At 45.5% G+C, this 21,926-nt stretch overlaps 1 protein-coding gene across 1 annotated transcript in view; it reads left to right on the top strand.

Moving 5' to 3' along the window:
• Positions 1 to 21,926, top strand: part of LOC124788137 (mucin-5AC-like) — a 329,966-nt gene that overhangs the window by 74,501 nt on the left and 233,539 nt on the right. The window lies entirely within an intron of this gene.

The following is a 21,926-nucleotide window of genomic DNA, read 5'->3' as shown; positions in this document are numbered from 1 at the left end:
CAGCAATGTCGCGATGCGACAAACTGCAGTCGCGATAGGCTACAATCCGACCTTTATCAAAGTCGGAAACGTAATGGTACGCATTTCTCCTCCTTACACGAGGCTTCACAACAACGTTTCACCAGGCAACGCCGGTCAACTGCTGTTTGTGTATGAGAAATCGATTGGAAACTTTCCTCATGTCAGCACGTTGTAGGTGTCGCCACCGGCGCCAACCTTGTGTGAAAGCTCTGAAAAGCTAATCATTTGCACATCATAACATCTTCTTCCTGTCGGTTAAATTTCGCGTCTGTAGCACGTAGTCTTCGTGGTGTAGCAATTTTAATGGCCAATAGTGTAGTTTACTGGTTCCCACCAGTCAGCAATCATCATCAGAACGTCTTCTACAAGATGTGACGTATCAACAAACTTACGTTGACAGCGCAGTGGGAATGTTACGATACTGTTTGCAGCACGTGCGTTTACATAGAATGATGACGATCACAGACAAGTCCACCGCTAATTGCATTTTGAAATGCTTTTGTGATTGTTGTCACAATGAAATAGAACAAAATTACTAGTCAGTCACGTGATCTCCGTCGCCAATATTTTAATTTGTCAAAGTGAGGCAGGGGTACTGGAACTGTTGACAGAGACATATCAAGGTGATGCTGCGGCCCTGGCAGAAGTCCCATAGCATCTCACTGTCCTGCCACCTCCCACCTCCCCCCTCGAAAACTACGTGATTTCAGTTTTTTCTGCACATATTTAGCAAATTTTACAACCTGTAAGGAGACAAGTTTTTGCCACCATACATTCAATATTCTGTATATTCTATTTAATTTATATTTATATTACACTGAAGAGTCAAAGAAACTGGTACACCTGTCTAATATCGTGTAGGGCCTCCACGAGCACGCAGAAGTGACGAACACGACGTGGAATGGACTCGACTAATGCCTGAAGTAGTGCTGGAGGGAAGTGACACCATGAATCCTGCAGGGCTGTCCTTAAAACCCTAAGACTACGAAGGGATGGAGATCTCTCCTGAACAGCACGTTGTAACGCATCCCAGATACGCTCAATAATGTTCATGTCTCGGGAGTTTGATGGCCAGCGAAAGTGTTTAAACTCAGGAGAGTGTTCCTGGAGCCACTCTGTAGAAATTCTGGACATGTGGGGTGTCCCACTGTCCTGCTGGAATTGCCCAAGTCCGTTGGAATACACAATGAACATGAATGGATGAATGTGATCAGACAGGATGCTTACGTACGTCTCACTCGTCACAGTTGTATCTAGACGCATCTGGGGTCCCACATCACTCCAACAGCATACGCCTCACACCATTACTTGAACAGTCCCCTCGTGACATGCAGGGTCCATGGATTCATGAGATTGTCTCCATACCCGTACATGTCCATCCGCTCGATACAATTTGAAACGAGACTCGTCCGACCAGGCAACATGTTTGCAGTTATCAACAGTTCAACGTCGGTGTTGACGGGCCCAGGTGAGGCTTAAATGCCGGCCGCGGTGGCCGTGCGGTTCTAGGCACTTCAGTCCGGAACCGCGAGACTTCTACGGTCGCAGGTTCGAATCCTGCCTCGGGCATGGATGTGTGTGGTGTCCTTAGGTTAGTTAGGTTTAAGTAGTTCTAAGCTCTAGGGGACTGATGACCTCAGATGTTGAGTCCCATAGTGCTCGGAGCCATTTGAACCATTTTGAGGCGTAAAGCTTTGTGTCGTGCAGTCATCAATGGTAAACGAGTGGGCCTTGGGCTCCGAAAGCTCACATCGATGATGTTTCGTTGAATGGTTCGCACGCTGACACTTGTTGATGGCCCAGCATTGAAATCTGCAGCAATTTGCTGAAGGGTTGCATTTCTGTCACTTTCAACGATTCTCTGCAGTAGTCGTTGGTCCCATTCTTGTAGGATCTTTTTCCGGCCGCAGCGATGTCGGAGATTTGATGTTTTACCGGATTTCTGATATTCACGGTACAGTCCTGAAATGGTCGAACGGGAAAATCTCCACTTCATCGCTATCTCGGAGATTCTATGTGCCATCGGTTGTGTGCCAATCTTGGTTCAAATGGCTGTAAGCACTATGGGATTTAACATCTGAGGTCATCAGTCCCCTAGACTTAGAACTACTTAAACCTAACTAACCTAAGGACGGCAGGATTCGAACCTGCGACCGTAGCAGCAGCGTGGTTCCGGACTGAAACACATAGAACCGCTCGGCCACAGCGGCCGGCGCGCCGATCTCGATAACTAGTCATTGTAGCAGCAGTAACCGATGAAACTACTGCGCCCGACACTTATTTTCGTATATAGACGTTGCCGACCCCAGCGCCGTATTCTGCATGTTTACATGTCGCTCTGTTTGAATACGCAGCCGTATACCAGTCGCTTTGGTGCTTCAGTGCAGATCATTGTTTGTGATGCACAACTGGATTACTGATCATTTCATTGACTAATACTAGCTAGCACTATGATCTAAGAATTTCTGTTGTAATGCATGTCTGAGAGTTAATTAGAGCTGAGCACTGACAGAAAGAGCAACGTGGGACACGTGTCCTGTCGGTTAAAGAGAGACTTGTCGTGTTCTGCTGAGATGGACATTTACTGCCCTGAGAGACAGAAGAGCGAGAAGGTGGCAGTTTACAATACTGGAAGCAGCGAACCCCTTTAGTGCGGACAGTGCGGGTGGGTGGTTGCACTTCTGTAGAACGGGAAAAAATTGAGAATAGCGTACATGGAGAAGGGATAATGGAGGCTACAGCTTAATGTGCAGTTTTTTTTTAAATTTGTGGTAAGTTCTAGGGGACCAAACTGCCGAGGTTATCGGACGCTAGGCTTACACACTATGTAATCTAACTTACGCTAGGGACAACACACACATCTATGTCCAAGGGAGGACTCGAGCCTCCGACAGGGGGAGCCTCGCGATCCGTGGCAAGGCGCCCGAGACCGCACGGCTACCCAGCGCGTCTGTGTGCAGTTCCCTGCGTATCTTCACATCATTCAGAATTGAAGGCTGAGCCAAGGGCAGAGCGAAATATTCCGTGGTCCGCCCGGGATTCCATACCACGACCTTTCGTTCCTGGCACACGCTTTAGCACTAGACTACTAGGTCCGGCTTGCACATAACAATCTATTGTGTTCTATTGAGTTAAATAAATTACTAGTTGCGTAAATTAAAATAAACTTATTTGTGTGACAACTACTGTACTCTGGTTTCTGCGTGATACATAATATTGAAGCTTCTCATAATGAAAAATGAGAAGGAGTGATCTGCATGTACTTTAAATAAGTTTTGTATAGGCAAGATTGCGTTCCAAACTGTTTTTTAGTGGCCGGTTTCAACAAGTAATTCTGTCATCTTCATTGAAAAACTGTTTTCGTTGTCCATCATGTTCCATTGTGTATTCACTACTCATGCCATTTTAACATTTTAGTGGAGAGTATATTGCACAATCCACATAGGTTTGTCGAAAATAAAATTACAAAAAGGTTTGTCACAAGTAAAAATATTCACAGCTAAAATGCACCTTGTGGAACTTGGCATGTTTATGTATGTAGCACTTCTCTGATGTGAGACCTTAACTTTTCCCGGCGAATTGAATGTTCAAATAACTTACGCATTTGCTGCCGGGTGACGACGTCGACCACCGCCGATATTTCGACAGGAGCACACCCTCCATTCTCAAGGCACAACTGCTTGGAATCCGGCTCTGTCTCTCATCAAAAAACAGAGGGACAGAATTAGTGCTACCTCACCTGCTGATTAATAGTCACTATCGATATTTCTGATGTTGGTTACCTTGGTTGCGTGTTGACTCTGCTGTTACTTGTTCTGTATGTGGTATCTTCCTTGTTTCTCCTCTGAGAACCGAGGTATTGAATTCCCTTGCACATTGCTTTCTCCTTGCAGTTGTGCCTTGAGAATGGCACGGTGTACTCCAGTCGAAATATCGGCGGTGGTCGACGACGTCACCCGGCAGCAAACCCGTAAGTTACTCGAATTCTTTGATGCTTGTCAGTTCTTAAAATCGATACAATATAGTAACAGCGCACACTTATGTCGATATTTACGTTTACATGGCGAGTGGGGGACGTCTTGGAACCTTCTCCTTGAAATACGTAGTGCAACAGTCAGGTTGGTACCCCACCGTTGTCCGGGGCGTCTCCAGAAACGTCTTCACTGGTCATCATGGCTCAGTACGAAGTGGGGCTCATCACTGAAGACAGTTCTACTCCAGTCAATGAGATTCCAGGCCGAAGACGAGTCTGGGGGCGGCCGAGACAGCGGTGGGATACCAACATTATTCTCGCTCGACATATGGGTGGTCTGATGGCCTGGAGCGCCAGTTCAACCCCTTTGGTTGTCATCCGCGGCGTTCTTACAGCACAGCGGTAGATGGACGATATTCTGCACACTGTTTTGTTGCTCTTCATGGCAAACAGCCCTGGGCTTGCATTTCAGCAACATAATGCCCGCTCGCATACGACGAGGGTTTCTACTGCTTGTCTTCGTGCTTGCCAAACCCTACCTTGACCACCATCGTCCCCGGATTTCCCCCCGATAGACATCATCCAACAGCCTCGGGAGTTCCACGTCTAACGCGCCAATTGGCATAATTTGGCGCGATATCCTTCATCAGGACATACAACAACTCTGTCAACCAATGGCAAGCCGAATAACTGCTTACGTAAGGGCCAGAGGCGGAGTAACGCGTTATTGACTTGCTCAATTTGTGAAGTTCTTTTTCTTGATTGAATCATCCAGTTTTTCTGAAATTTTAATCATTTATTTCTCTGTACATGTCCATCACATCTACGGAATTCCGTCCCATTCGGATCGTTCTTTTGTGGTGCTTCTTTTTTTGTCTTAGTATATATACACATAGTCCTGCTACATGGTGAGGGCGTTGGTTAAAGGAGCCACTTAGAAAGGTTTGCGGGTGCAGACGAGTGTGTTGTGGGTTCGGCCCAGCGCATGGCACCGCCCACCGCTGCCACGGCGCCGCTCTCTCCACATGTGTTCCGATAACTGAGGGCCATCGCGTGTGCCGTACGTCTTCTGTGGCCAGCTTTCTCCGGCCAAATTGCTCTGCCATCTCGCTCGGGATTCGCAGGATTCTTCCGCCTTCGATACAGCGTTACACATACGTTGTTACATCATGTGTCTCCTTTCCCTTTCTTGCCGACAATTTTACCATCTGCTAGTGACATGCAAACATCTGTTGTTCAGATGTCCGTCATCATTAGCTGTTCAGTAAAATACATTGCTTGACAAAAAAAGGTGAAGCACTGAGGAGGGGAGGAAACGAAATGAAACTTCACGGACTGATGAGGTATGTTACGTTATTTCAGTGATTACAAAATCGATTCAAATTTACAAAGAATTTTGCAGTATGAGCCCGTTTATCAGCATGACGTTGCACCCCCTCTGATATTGATGCTTGCACTGATTCGGTTGGTAAGGGTGTCATAAAGCCGATGTATCCTTTCCTGAGGCTGCCTGTCCCACAATTTATTTAACTGCCCCTTGATATCGTCGATCCTGGCGCTGGTACGGAGTTGGCTTTCTGTCTGCTTCCACACATGTTCTGTCGCAGACAGATCTGGGAATCTTGCTGGCCACAGGAGTACACCTCAGTGTCCCTCATCTGAAAACACACCGTTTGTGATCCTCTGTCGATTGCATAATTCTTATCTTAATTTATGTGGTTTCTAAGAATAATCCCGTTCGAAAACTGGTATGTTAGTTAACACATCAATGGTCGATTTTTTCCCATTCTAGTCCAAGTGAAGTTCTGATTCAATGTCGACACGATCAAAAATCATAATTTTAAGATCTTCCTTCATTTATAAAACCGGAAGAAAGTGGCTTTTTCATGGTTGAAGTACCATATCGTTATCTTATGAACTGATTCAGAGTAAGCACAGGACACGTAGCTCAAAGGGTGTGAACTAGAAACTGAACTGCACTATTTTCGACATCGAATTTAGTATCTTCACCACCGACTCAGCCCACTTCGATTTCCATGATTGACTTCCGGATCATGTACAATCGGCTGCACAATGGCTAAATAAAAGACCTCGGCTTACTGGCAGAGAGATGGGAAAGTTTAACACATATGAAATTGTAGAATGTTAATGCCTTCGTAACAGTTTAATTTTATCCGTGGGGAAGATTTTCTTCTCAAAACGCTTCAGGAGATTTTCCTCATAATTTTTTATTTGATAAGTGTACTGTTCTGTCTTCTCTGTTCGGCTCCAATAACGCCCGACTCTACCTGGTCGATAAACAGAAGGCCTAGTAGTTTCTAAAAATGTTCTCTTGACTTCTGTTTCTTGTGATTCCCAGGTTTGAGGAAGGTGAAGCAAGGAAAGCTGAAAGAATTCTTGTTGACAGGTTCCCAAATTCTTTACTTCAGCTTTCCCTGTCAACACATTTTGCCTTTATAGCATGCCTGTTAATTCAGAGTCTAAAAGCGAACCGGAATCTCCGCGCTGGGGCCACAGAGCAGAGCTAGAAATGTCAGAAAAGGAAAGCGACGACCCGCTGTCGCAAATCATTAGAACTGTTACATCCCATGGCTTTCCTGGAGAACAGACAAGTGATTGAGGGAAGAAATAAGAGTTGAATATGTTTCACTTTAGATGAGTTAGCGACATCCGAACTGGAGCAGGACCTGAGAATTTCCACGGCCGCATAGTCACTCAGCACACATCTCTCCGAAAGGAATACTTTGTTACCTCGTAAAGAGTAATGAACTGTTTCTTACAGGCGTTTTTCGTATCGGAAACATTTTTAATGCTTTAATACCATGGACCACATAAAGACATTAATACGCTAACGTGCATTCATGGAAAATCGTCATCTACATTCTGTGGCGAGCGGTCAGAAGGTTTGAGAAGGAGGGAGTGGTTCCAGCAGTCGTGGGCGCAGGATCCAAGCATCGTGTAAGCAGGTAGGTTTAGCAGATACTTATGTGATCAAAAGTATCCGGACACCTGGCTGAAAATGACTTACAAGTTCGTGGCGCCCTCCACCGGTAATGCTGGAATTCAGTGTGGTGTTGGCCCACCTTCAGTCTTGATGGCAGCTTCCACTCTCGCAGGCATACGTTCAATCAGGTGCTGGAAGGTTTCTTGGGGAATGGCAGCTCATCCTTCACGGAGTGCTGCACTGAGAAGAGGTATCGATGTCGGCTGGTGAGGCCTGGCACGAAGTCGGCGTTCCAAAATACCCCAAACGTGTTCTACAGGATTCAGGTCAGGACTCTGTGCAGGCCAGTCCACTACAGGGATGTTATAGTCGTGTAACCACTCCGCCACAGGCTGTGCATTATGAACAGATGCTCTATGATGTTGAAAGATGCAATCGCCGTCCCCGAATGGCTCTTCAACAGTGGGAAGCAAGAAGGGGCTTAAAACATCAATGTAGGCCTGTGAGTGCCACGCAAACAACAAGGGGAACAAGCCCCCTCCATGAAAAAGACGACCACACCATAACACCACAGCCTCCGAATTTTACTGTTGGCACTACACGCGCAGGCAGACGACGTTCACCGGACATTCACCATACCCTCGCCCTGCCATATGATAGCCTCATTGTGTACCATGATTCGTCACTCCACACAACGTTTTTCCAACTGTTGAGTCGTCCAATGTTTACGCTCCTTCCACCAAGCGAGGCCTCGTTTGGCGTTTACCCGCGTGATGTGTGGCTTATGAGCAGCCGCTGGACAACCACGCAGAAATATCAAGAGAAAAAATTCAGAGGCAGAAAATAGTCTGATTTGAGGAGGAAAGCTGCAGAAAATTTAAGTAGATGTATATAATCAACTGAAGAGAGAACGCACGGAAGAGACAACCATTAAAGATATGGACAGCTTTCGTAGAGCCATTTACAAAGCTAGGCGAAAAATTCTACAAACATTACCTACAATTACTCAGGAAGTTCATGTTGTTCTGAACGCTTTAAGCATGAAAACTGCAGACAGGGCGGAGTTGTTTCCACATAATGATGCTGAGAAAAATGTTTAATATTCTGTGAAACAGAAAAACTCAAAATACCGAGTCCGTTGTAGGCAATATTCAAGTATTTTGATGAAAGTTTCGAGTATTGCACGACTTTTTTGTCAGTTATGTAGGATCCATGGGTTTGTTAATGTCTTTTTTGCTGTTAAATTTGGTAATGTAGGTCTGAAATTATCTCTATCAAGAATGTTTTCAGACTTTGAAGGAAGCATTATGAAAGCTGGCAGTTAAGTGTGGACTGATGTAGGAATCCAAGGATGTAAATTTCATCTAACATGGAGCTGGGGCCAATGAAACAGAAGTTGGGATTTGCACACGACTTCTTTTATTGAAATGAAATCGTGAAGGTTCTGTCTTATGCATCTGGTTTGCCAGTGCTGGATCCTGACGCGGTTAGTGAGATTTTTATGGAAGACTTAACGTCAGCAATGTCCGTGTGTGAAAAACTACAAATGTTCGACGAATACTTGTTGGAGGCTTGTTGTTCCACAGTCCTGAGACTGGTTTGATGCAACTCTCCATGCTACTCTATCCTGTGCAAGCCTCTTCATCTCCCAGTACCTACTGCAGCCTACATCCTTCTGAATCTGCTTAGTGTATTCATATCTTGGTCTCCCTCTACGATTTTTACCCTCCACGCTGCCCTCCAATGCTAAATTTGCGATCCCTTGATGCCTCATAACATGTCCTACCAACCGGTCTCTTCCTCTTGTCAAGTTGTGCCACAAACTCCACTTCTCCCCAATTGTATTCAATACCTCCTCATTAGTTATGTGATCTACCCATCTAATCTTCAGCACTCTTCTGTAGCACCACTCTTCGAAAGTTTCTATTCTCTTCTTGTCCAAACTATTTATCGACCATGTTTCACTTCCATACATGGCTGCACTCCATACAAATACTTTCAGAAACGACTTCTTGACACTTAAATCTATACTAGATGTTAACAAATTTCTCTTCTTCAAAACGCTTTCCTTGCCATTGCCAGTCTACATTTTATATCCTCTCTACTTCGACCATCATCAGTTATTTTGATCCCCAAATAGCAAAATTCCTTTACTACTTTAAGTGTCTCATTTCCTAATCTAATTCCCTCAGCATCACCCGACTTAATTCGACTACATTCCATTATCCTCGTTGTGCTTTTGTTGATGTTCATCTTATATCCTCCTTCCAAGACACTGCCCATTCTGTTCAACTGCTCTTTCAAGTCCTTTGCTGTCTCTGACAGAATTACAATGTCATCGGCGAACCTCAAAGTTTTTATTTCTTCTCCATGGATTTTAATTCCTACACCGTATTTTTCTTTTGTTTCCTTTACTGCTTGCTCAATATACAGATTGAATAACATCGGGGAGAGGCTACAACCCTGTCTCACTCCCTTCCCAACCACTGCTTCCCTTTCATGCCCCTCGACTCATGTAACTGCCGTCTGGTTTCTGTACAAATTGTAAATAGCCTTTCGCTCCCTGTATTTTACCCCTGCCACCTTTAGAATTTGAAAGAGAGTATTCCAGCCAACATTGTCGAAAGCTTTCTCTAAGTCTACAAATGCTAGAAACGTAGGTTTGCTTTTCCTTAATCTATTTTCTAAGATAAGTCGTAGGGTCAGTATTGCCTCACGTGTTCCAGCATTTCTACGGAATCCAAACTGATCTTCCTCGAGGTTTACCATTCGTCTGTAAAGAATTCGCGCTAGTATTTTGCAACCGTGGTTTATTAAACTGATAGTTCGGAATTTTTCACATCTGTCAACACCTGGTTTCTTTGGGATTGGAATTATTATATTCTTATTGAACTCTGACGGTATTTTGCCTGTCTCATACATCTTGCTCACCAGATGGTAGAGTTTTGTCAGGACTGGCTCTCCCATGACCGTCAGTAGTTCCAATCGAGTGTGGTCTACTCCCGGGGCCTTGTTTCGACTCAGGTCTTTCAGTGCTTGAAGGCTTAAATAGACGAAAACACACTGTTTCCCCCACCCATGTGGACAGAACTAAGTTGCAATGGACAGAGAACCACCAATGCTTGCGAAAGTTTCCACAGGAAGAACATTAGCTATACCCCTGCAATCCAGATACACAGAGTAGTTCAGCTGTCCCTACTGCTGGGTGTTTTGCAGCCCGCACCTCCTTCAGAAACTAACCATGAGATTTTCAAATTCTCTCACTCACTATGTGCTAACCTTCTTGTAAGAAATTTAATGTAATTAAATTTCGTATAGGGACGAATTTTCGCAGCAGGCTACAGTTTTGGAGCTATTCAAGAAAACGCGTTTGACAGTCACTTTTGTACGTTTTTCATGAATAATTCGAAAACTACGGGGCTCTAGCGAAAATGTATCCTAGCACAAAATTTAGCTACATTAAATTTCCTACAGAAATTTCCATTTATTTTTTTCTGTAGGACTAATAATTTGCACACAGCGAACGAGAGAACACGAAAATCTTGCGCACGGTATTTGGAGACACTTTTATTGAGTGAGACGTTTGCTTCCTCGTAGTGCACCCTGGCATGAACTGGTACAGACACCACTGATCTACATTTTAGCAATTGAGGCTCATTTTCTTCTGATAACGAAGTGCAAGATAATCAGAGTCGTATTTCCCCATTATTTACGACAGAAAAATGTTTTACAGCTTGCACTGGAAGTATATACGTTACTAGCCGCTTTGAACGTAGCAACTGGGTTCCTTCTTTGACTGCGGGACCCCCAGGTCTTGCAGTCAAGCCACGGGTCCTATTTTTCTGACCGCGCGAGACGAGGAATCGGTAGCGCTAGGATTTCACCCGGAACAAGTCCCGCCCACTCACCCCCGGTTTTCCCGGACTTGTTCGGCGCCTGGGCATCGTTTCAGTTGACACACGTGGTTTGCCGCGTTCGGCTGCGCTGGGAGTGAATGTTAAATTAATATCTTGCTACGTCTTAAATTTTGCCACATAGTTAAAAGACACGTTTCAAAAAACGCACACAATTGGCCTCAGCTGTGCCAGGTACTTCCACAGCAAACATAAGAGAAAACAATTTAGCATTGAATTCTTTAATTATGAGAACTCAGTATTCAGATGAATAGCTTATGAAGAAACATACTTCTGTGTGAGAGAAAACAACCAAAGCTACAACAGGAAAAAACTACCCTCAAAGAATAATTTGCTTAGAGAAAGAGGAACCACAGTATACTTGACACTTAAGTTTCAGAACTCAGACAGTATATGTGAAACAAGTACCAATGTTCACTATACTTCCAGAGGGCATCAAAGTTACTTTGTTCTTGCTAGATCGAGCCAAGCTGTTTTGACGTGTTATTCACTGAATAGTTGTGTTGAAAAGTTTTAGGGGTGGAAGAAGAACTAGCACAGCATGAAGGACGTTTTACAGCCGTGAAACACTGCAGCAACTGATGGCCTTAGCAGTTAAGTCCCATAAGTTTTCACACACATTTGAACATACACATCATCATTATCATTTTAAAAAAATGGTTTGAATGACATTTACGAAATTAATAAATCTTTTGGTTGAAAACAGACAGGACAAAGAATAACGACAGATTATTTTCCTGGGACGCTTGCAACAGCGTATAGGACACGAATCACACTGAAGCAGCCATAATTCTTTATAACCTCGTTTATAATCTGCAGGTATAGCATTGGACGAATTTACAAGTTAAAATTCACCCTTTACCCATGCAAATACTAACGAAATATGTCATATAAGCAGATATCTTATTGCTTTCATTAGGCATTTCTGCTTTATGACATTATTATATTCTTTAATTTTCGTGAGCTACTGTGAGGGCCTACATCAACAAAACGACTTTGACTTATTTCTATAGAATGTTGGTTTTAGACAACAGAGTTATTCGACTGTATCCGTGGCTTTACTGCCGACATGACAGATTCAAGACCATTGTTTTCGCATTGTATGTTTGCTCTGCTGTTTCCCTCAAATAAACGTATTATAATAAGTGAATTAGTTAATGTAAATTTGTCCTTATTGCCCTTAAATAACATGACGTTATTTTTTTGTTTTCTATTGTTGGCGATACTTTCAATTCTCTATAAATATTTTTATTTCTGTAATAATGCACGTTCATATTATATTACTATCCAGAAGCAATATTTCTTATCATGACTGAATTTCATCACAGTGCAACATGTGTTGGACTGTTTAGGGGAGGGCCTTACACTGTGGATAGGCATGGAGGGGGGTGAATGGGCGGGACTTGTTCCGGGTGAAATCCTAGCGCTAAGGGCACGTCGCGAGGCGTGAGTCCTGTACCCGCAGTCGCGACCCCTCCGGAGCTGCCACAGGGGTGCCTGCGGGTAACGGCGTGCTGACGTCAGCGCCGAAACACAGGACGGGGCGGGCTGTCGCTTATCGCCCTTCGCCTTGGCTCGTTCTCCGCCACGCGTCCGGGTCACGAACTGCGGCTAGTGGCAGGGCGTGGCCGCACGGACCCGCAGCTCAGCTCGGGGCCGTCCGGCGAGGATAACTATACAAAAAAAATAACACCGGCTGCTGGCCAGCCTGTTGCTGAGGTCAAGGAGGGGGCGCGGGGACGCCGTACACGCCGAAATACAGCCACAGGCGTCTCCCTTCTCTTCACACGCCTCGCTGCTCACTCGGTATCGGTTCCCAAACGCTGCCATACAGCCGGCAGTTAGAAGGCGTACAGAACGGGTGTGTCTGATCTTGGCCGTTATGCAATACCAGATTAGCGCACAGAGTCAGCTGCCCAGAAAGCCGAAGTCAGGAGCGCACTCAGGAACGACAGGTAGAAGCAGGATATCACGTTCAACGTAGGTTTGGTTCTGGGGAAGGCGGCATATAACTTACGCCACTACAACTTTTAAAGTGCTAAATTAATAATAAAATATATAATATGTTCTAATGCGAGGGTATTGTAATTATGTTAGAGACAGCAAAGGATATGGGGGAGCATCTGCACGAAATGGATAGTGTCTTGAACAGAGATTATAAGATGAACATCAACAAAGGTAAAACAACAGTAGTGGAATATAATCGAATCAAATCGGGGGCGATGCTGACAGAATCAGATTAGGAAGTCGTAGATGTGACTGAAAAACGTAGTAGAGGCGTGCGGCCGTTATAATCACAATGATGCAAATACTTTTAAAACAGCTGCTTAGTCGCAAAGTAACAGTCACACTTTGTTTCTCAATCCATTTATTTTTTTTTACGCGTTTCAGGCTCTACCCACCTTCATATGGCCTGGTGATAAATTGATAACAGAAGAAGTTTTCTTATACTCTTGCATTTTTTTTCTTTACTGTTATTTCATACCCCTTCCCCATGGGGGCACAATTCGCAGCTCTTCAGCCAAGAGACTACATAAAACAACACAGGTGAACAGAACATACATAAAAGACGGGGATAAATGAGGAAGTTTACACATGAGAAGGAGATATAATTGGAGTTAAAATGTACAAGAAAAGAGGTAGTTTGGCGACGCACGTTTATGTAAAATCCACATATAACTAGAATGACACTTGACGAAGACATAACACATAGACATTGGCCGCACGAGTAGCACAATTAAAAACGGCGTTCACAATATGGGACGACGACACTGAACACACACTGCACTGAAGTAACGTACACGGCGAGCATCAAAACACGACGGAGAGTAACTGGATTAAAACTGGAAGGACCTGCCAAGGGCCGGCCGGAGTGGCCGAGCGGTTCTAGGCGCTACAGTCTGGAACCGAGCGACCGCTGCGGTCGCAGGTTCGAATCCTGCCTCGGGCATGGATGTGTGTGATGCCCTTAGGTTGGTTAGGTTTAAGTAGTTCTAAGTTCTAGGAGATTGATTACCACAGCAGTTAAGTCCCATAGTGCTCAGAGCCATTTGAACCATTTGAACCAACCTGTCAAGGGAGGGGAGAGAGATGGGAGTCGGCGAATGAGGGAGCTCTTACAAATTTTCAAAGATGAGGTATGCTAAAATATGACTGAACAACAAAGACATTTAAAACAAAAAACATGCCATTCAGTACCGAATTAACACACAACTTTGACAAGAACATCAATTAATGTCGAAAGAAACATAAAGTCCACTACTCCATTCAGCAAAGAACTTTATGACCTAACATGTGCGCTAGTTACAACCCAAGTACGTGGATGGCAGACAGCCTCACATAACAGAGCTTGTTGACGTTAGATGGCCTAAGCGCTGTGGAACTGCCGTATGTGGCCGGTACATAATTGCATGTTGTAATTTCAATATCTACTACAATATTTGTAAAGATTTTTCTTGCAATATAAACAAAAATTAGCACGAATTTAAAAGACATAAGGACACCTGAAGTATGAAGTTCGTAGTATAATAAAATTCCTGACTGCAAAAATAGTCTGCCACGTTAAAATTTGCACAAAGATAACTAAGCATGGAAATGTGTGAAGCTGCTTTTCGAAAAAATATCTCCTGTTTAATGACGGATGAAACAATATTCATGATGAAGAACGATCAGGCCGAACTTCAGTTGTAACTGACGAATTAAAGACTGAGGAAAAACATTAAAAAAGATAAACGTTTCAATACCGACGGGCTGAGACTGTGGTTTCCAGAAATTTCGCGATCAGTTCTTTATCAGAACGTTAGTGGTGATTTGGGCGTAGAGAAGTGCATGCCAGGTAGGTTTCTCGTTCGACTTTTGAAACATGAATCGGAGCTACAATGACTTTTCTCACTCGTTGCAAGGATGCAGAGGAGTTTTTGAAGTAAGTTGTTATTGGTGACGAGACCTGGGTTTCACACGAAAAGTCCAGAAACAAAGCGCAAGTCATGTGAGTGCCAACATTCACGATCCCCCACCGAACTAAAAAAAGCCAAGAAAGTTCTAAGATCTTACTGAACTTTATACCTAGATGAGGGGCCATAAATGCCCTACTGTCAGACTCTTCACCGACTAGGCCGCGCCACTTAACACAAACGGCTTTGTTTGTTGTCCGCTTTGTATCATGCTTCTTCACGATAATGGCCACCCACAGCCTGCTGCATTGACATAAGTATTGCTTTGACAGTTTATGTGCGAATTTTTGAACGTATACGCTACAGCATGGCTCCGAGTAACTACCTTTTTTCCCCTATTGAAACTTTTGGGCGGAAAGCAATACGAAAATGACAACGAATCGAAAGAGGACGTTAGTGGCTCGTACAACAACTCAGCGGCAACTAAGTGTGCAGAACACATAGCGAAGCTTCTGGAGCGCTAAGACAGATGTTTCAAACTGAACTGCGACAACCTAAAAAAATTATATAAGTTATCAAAACAATTTCTAAAATAAGATTTCTTTCATTATCTTTCAATAAAAAGGCCTGGAGAAACAAATAATCTTTACTTTTACAATAATAAACTGGATTATTACGGTGAAATACATAAAATATTAAATATAAAAATAATAAAATTTTTAATTACAGTTCAGAGAAATACAGCATTTGAAAAGCATCGCTTCGAACATTTGAGAAGTTCATGCGTCATGCAGTTGGTTGAAGAACTTATAATTTTGACAACGTCACAATACAAACAATATAAATTGTCAGTGTGCATTCACCATTATAAGTATTTCATTTAGTACTACGATTGTACTCTGCAGACTGTGGCCATGTGAACACCTAAATGAGGAAAATGCCATTTCTTTCAATCGTTTTCATCTCTGTTTGGGAAGTCATCACCCCCATGAACCCCACCCCCTGCCCTCTCCCACAACCAACCTCTCCCCCCCCCCCCCCCCCCATATTGGACCCGCGCCTGATTCAACGTGTATGCGATGACCTTCTTTAGGAAGCTGTCCTATTCATAAAGCATACAGAGCACAGCGTAGAAGCTTGCCACAGATGACTGTTGCGAACGCCGCCTCTTTCGATTTTTAACCATCGAAATGGCCACTGTCTTATCGAATCCTCGATTTCGCGCTATTAGCGATATTTATTGAAGCAGATACGTGCATCCTCTATGCTACTGCAGGTATCCTGTGGTGAATTTGGACTACACGAGTGCCAAGACAGGATTATCTGGCTTGTTTCTTGCTGAGTGACTTCCTAACGTGGTGTAAAAGCACAAATTGTTAATAAATCAACGGCGAGGCAAATTATAAGAAGAAGTGGAAACTCACTCGCACACAGTCACCCCATACCGTCTGTTAAGTGAAAGGCACCACTGAGATAACACCATTAGACTGATGGCGGAAATGATCGGTCGGAACGTTGGAAAGTGAAGGGCGGAAACGTAGGGTTTTTTCAGAATGTGAGTCAGCGTCAAATGTGCGAGCATTTCTTTTGCGCCAAGTCGATCCGGCGATCCGGCTTATGTGCTGCAGGTCTAACTGCTCCCCCCCCCCCTCCCCCCAATACAAGATGAATGGCTACAGATAAGTGCCAAGTACTGCGAAACAGGCCATGAAATGATTTTGGATAATCCACTTATATGAAGTTTTCTGCTGAGACTGAGGCGGGGCATAAACTCATCACCGGTCGGAGCTACACACCAACTTCGCGTTCCGGTCCCGGCAGGCCATCGAGAGCTGACTGGCTGCTGTTTCACCTATCTGTCTTACGGCGTTATTTATCTGCGGTAAGGAGCATCATGGGGTCAGCTTTACAGACTGGGATCGCTATTTCTCACTCCAGTAGCATCTCAGTTGGCTTCCCGAGGATGACAGCAGGAAATCATCCCTAGCAGCACCAGGAGTTGAATCCAGGCCCCCCCCCCCCCCCCCCCCCAAGAATAGCAGTCTGGCGCTTTGAGCACTCGCCTACGGAGGTGGACCGAAGCTTTAGAAGGCGCGAAAATAACTACTTTTTACAAATTTACTTATGTGATACGGAACACGAAAACTGTTTTAAAAATGAAAGCAACGGTCAGAAACTACTAGGGTTTTTTTTCCCTTTAGGGGGCTTAAAGACGAAATGGTTGGGGAGAAAGTAAACAAATAACACTAGCCGTTATATGTCGACGGCGTTTCAATACTGGCTCAATGCTACAGCACTAACAGCTCGGCAGATTCATATTCTTCATTCTATTATGAAATGAATCTGTTGAGATGAGATGATACTTTTGTTCGAACCAGATATTCCTATCACTTGGCTAGTAATTAGGGAAGCAGCTCAGACACAAGCCATGAGATGCTCTACTGCCTTGGAGTACCTCACAGTTTACATATGCCCCCCTCCACCCGACGGCTCCTCTTCGAAAGTAGTCCGTTGATGTCAACGGTTTAACATCCGGTCGAACATAGCGACTGTTAGACATGATGGTGACAGAGAGGGGAGTTTATAAGTTCATGTTTCCTCGGAACTGGTTGCCTACCAGAAGGCTCTGCTGTTCTGTGGCATCGTTGGACACCTTATTCAATCACACGAAGTTTTTCGGAATCATTTTGTTACACTCTGCATAACGTAACAGCGTTCCGGCTGCGCTCCTGCCCAGCACTCCGAGCGCGGTAGCGAATAGGGCTGAGGGGCAAGGAATACCAATTGCGTTGAATTAGATTTACATTCTGCATTAGGTACGCGAAGGCGTCTACGTACTTATCAAAAAAATGAAACAGTGGAGAAGCAAAATCATTCAGTGGTGAATGGGAATTGGTTTATTTTTCGTATAGTTTGAAGGCCGCGCTACGTGCATAAGACACCATTGCACTATTAGAGGCTAGAAAAACATTCACTGGAACACCAGCGACAAAGACGATGTGATGTACTTGTCTTCTGACGAACGAGAGTGAATGCTGGCTGAACTTAACATGACCATTAGGAAACAACACAGTTAAAGGTAAACAGGTTAGTGAAATAATCGTTTATGGTCGACGTCACCAATAATTTGATTTCATTGTGTCTTTTAATATAAGAGGAAAATAATTTTGTAACGGATATGACGGAAAAGCGTGATGCTGTCAAACAAAAATTAATCCTATGCAGAAATCAACTCCAAGTCCACGACATGGAGCATTTCCTGCATCTCAGGGCAGTCATTTTCGGACCAGTCATGACGGCTACGTTTCAGTAACTGAAATACACTCCTGGAAATGGAAAAAAGAACACATTGACACCGGTGTGTCAGACCCACCATACTTGCTCCGGACACTGCGAGAGGGCTGTACAAGCAATGATCACACGCACGGCACAGCGGACACACCAGGAACCGCGGTGTTGGCCGTCGAATGGCGCTAGCTGCGCAGCATTTGTGCACCGCCGCCGTCAGTGTCAGCCAGTTTGCAGTGGCATACGGAGCTCCATCGCAGTCTTTAACACTGGTAGCATGCCGCGACAGCGTGGACGTGAGCCGTATGTGCAGTTGACGGACTTTGAGCGAGGGCGTATAGTGTGCATGCGGGAGGCCGGGTGGACGTACCACCGAATTGCTCAACACGTGGGGCGTGAGGTCTCCACAGTACATCGATGTTGTCGCCAGTGGTCGGCGGAAGGTGCACGTGCCCGTCGACCTGGGACCGGACCGCAGCAACACACGGATGCACGCCAAGACCGTAGGATCCTACGCAGTGCCGTAGGGGACCGCACCGCCACTTCCCAGCAAATTAGGGACACTGTTGCTCCTGGGGTATCGGCGAGGACCATTCGCAACCGTCTCCATGAAGCTGGGCTACAGTCCCGCACACCGTTAGGCCGTCTTCCGTTCACGCCCCATCATCGTGCAGCCCGCCTCCAGTGGTGTCGCGACAGGCGTGAATGGAGGGACGAATGGAGACGTGTCGTCTTCAGCGATGAGAGTCGCTTCTGCCTTGGTGCCAATGATGGTCGTATGCGTGTTTGGCGCCGTGCAGGTGAGCGCCACAATCAGGACTGCATACGACCGAGGCACACAGGGCCAACACCCGGCATCATGGTGTGGGGAGCGATCTCCTACACTGGCCGTACACCACTGGTGATCGTCGACGGGACACTGAATAGTGCACGGTACATCCAAACCGTCATCGAACCCATCGTTCTACCATTCCTAGACCGGCAAGGGAACTTGCTGTTCCAACAGGACAATGCACGTCCGCATGTATCCCGTACCACCCAACGTGCTCTAGAAGGTGTAAGTCAACTACCCTGGCCAGCAAGATCTCCGGATCTGTCCCCCATTGAGCATGTTTGGGACTGGATGAAGCGTCGTCTCACGCGGTCTGCACGTCCAGCACGAACGCTGGTCCAACTGAGGCGCCAGATGGAAATGGCATGGCAAGCCGTTCCACAGGACTACATCCAGCATCTCTACGATCGTCTCCATGGGAGAATAGCAGCCTGCATTGCTGCGAAATGTGGATATACACTGTACTAGTGCCGACATTGTGCATGCTCTGTTGCCAGTGTCTATGTGCCTGTGGTTCTGTCAGTGTGATCATGTGATGTATCTGACCCCAGGAATGTGTCAATAAAGTTTCCCCTTCCTGGGACAATGAATTCACGGTGTTCTTATTTCAATTTCCAGGAGTGTATTTCATCATGGGTCCTCAAAGAGATTCCAAGACTTTTTTGTACGATACAGTCGGTTGCGAGATGGAAAGCACAACGAAAATCAAAAGTGTTTTATTTGGAACCTTCCAGCTGCTTCTCTACATAGTAGCCGCTTCGAGTTAGACATTTGTCGTAGTGTGCTACCAATACCCTCGTCATAGAATGCAGCCGCCTGTTTTTTCCCCAATTCTCTACGCTGGTCTGCAGCTCGTTGTCTGTGCCAAAAAATGTTGTACTCACAGCCAGTAGTTCATGTGAACAAAGAGATGAAAATCAGAGAGGCCAAGTCCGGGCTGTGTGGTGGGTGATCAAACACTTCCCATCGAAAAAAACTCCAGCAGTGTCTTTGTTGCAGCTGCATTACGTAGCCGAACATTGTCATGGAGGAGGAGAACGCCCAATGAAAAAATTCTTCTTTACTTGTTCTGAATTGCCCTTCACAAACGATTATCTCGAATCACCCCATTCACTCGCTGTACCAAATCATCGGTTGACGCACGCTTCCTTCCCTGACCGCGTGCATCATGAACTACTGTACGTCCTGCTTCAAAGTTCCTGCACATTTGACAACTTTGCTCTCAGACATGACAGTTACGTTATGTGGGCTGCATGGAAATATGGTGGAAATCGAATGACAGCACGCACTTCACACTTGGCGGGGACCGAGCGAGATGGCGCAGTGGTTAGCACGCTGGACTCGCATTCGGGAGGACGACGGTTCAAACCCGCGTTCGGCCATCCTGATTTAGGTCTTCCGTGATTTCCCTAAAATCGCTTCTGGCAAATGCTGGGACGGTTCCTTTCAAACGGCATGACCAACTTCGTTTCCCGCCCTTTCCTAAATCGAATGACAGCACGCACTTCACACTTGGCGGGGACCGAGCGAGATGGCGCAGTGGTTAGCACGCTGGACTCGCATTCGGGAGGACGACGGTTCAAACCCGCGTTCGGCCATCCTGATTTAGGTCTTCCGTGATTTCCCTAAAATCGCTTCTGGCAAATGCTGGGACGGTTCCTTTCAAACGGCATGACCGACTTCGTTTCCCGCCCTTTCCTAAATCGAATGACAGCACGCACTTCACACTTGGCGGGGACCGAGCGAGATGGCGCAGTGGTTAGCACGCTGGACTCGCATTCGGGAGGACGACGGTTCAAACCCGCGTTCGGCCATCCTGATTTAGGTCTTCCGTGATTTCCCTAAAATCGCTTCTGGCAAATGCTGGGACGGTTCCTTTCAAACGGCATGACCGACTTCGTTTCCCGCCCTTTCCTAAATCGAATGACAGCACGCACTTCACACTTGGCGGGGACCGAGCGAGATGGCGCAGTGGTTAGCACGCTGGACTCGCATTCGGGAGGACGACGGTTCAAACCCGCGTTCGGCCATCCTGATTTAGGTCTTCCGTGATTTCCCTAAAATCGCTTCTGGCAAATGCTGGGACGGTTCCTTTCAAACGGCATGACCGACTTCGTTTCCCGCCCTTTCCTAATCCCATGGGAACGATGATCTCGCTGTTCGGCCCCTCCCCCGAATCAACCAATCAACCAACCAACTTGGCGGGAGACTCTTTTGTTCTAGCCTTCTTTATGTGCTCACCGAGCGCTCGGAACTGAAAAGTGGGGCGGACGACTGTCATACTAGACACACTGTGCAATACATCTGCGCAAATCTTCATCGGATTTTCACTGTGGTTTTAATTTTGTGACCGACCGTACTTTGAAAAAAAAAAAAACATAGGCCTCGCAGATGTGCTCAGAATTACAGAACTGCTCGAGAGCTCATATCACGTCGGTGTAAGGTGAGAATCGCGTAATGTAAGCAACGTCGTCACCGAATTGGAATGCTTTTGCGCTACACAGCAACGAACGAGTTGGGTTGCAGCGCCTGCAGAGAGAGGTCACGGCGGACAGTTTGGCCCAGTTACCGCCTGCAGGGTGCTGGGGTCGGCGTCTGTTCTGCCGGCAACCTCAGCTAGACAACCAAGCAGCCGCTCCGCCTAGCCTGGTGGGCCGTGGGCGCGTCTGCTGGCGTTTAGCAGGCACCACGTGTTGTGTTTAAAGCGTTGTGATGTCAATAACTATAGATTCAGTAAACTTAAACGAAAGTGAAGTGAAAATTATCTTACGATGGAAGAAATTATTTTGAAGTGGAAGACTACGATATACTAGCAGATAGTTCGGCTTCATTTCCATTTCTGGCACATTAATACGTTGGAATTTGACGTACTCCAAACTAAAGCAAGCGATCTATTTCGATTGTTCTCTTTTACTGAAAAATGCCTTGGCATAAATTGGCAGACATATTACGGTGAACCGGTTTCGGCTGTAATGTTTCATCATCAGAACTAAAAATTAATTGACAGTTATTAAGAGTTTATCTGTTGGTCCAATAGATTTATCTTACATATTTATACGTT

This window comes from Schistocerca piceifrons, chromosome 3, assembly GCF_021461385.2.
Source record: "Schistocerca piceifrons isolate TAMUIC-IGC-003096 chromosome 3, iqSchPice1.1, whole genome shotgun sequence".
Lineage (NCBI taxonomy): Eukaryota > Metazoa > Arthropoda > Insecta > Orthoptera > Acrididae > Schistocerca > Schistocerca piceifrons.
This window is presented reverse-complemented; position numbering and strand designations above follow the sequence as displayed.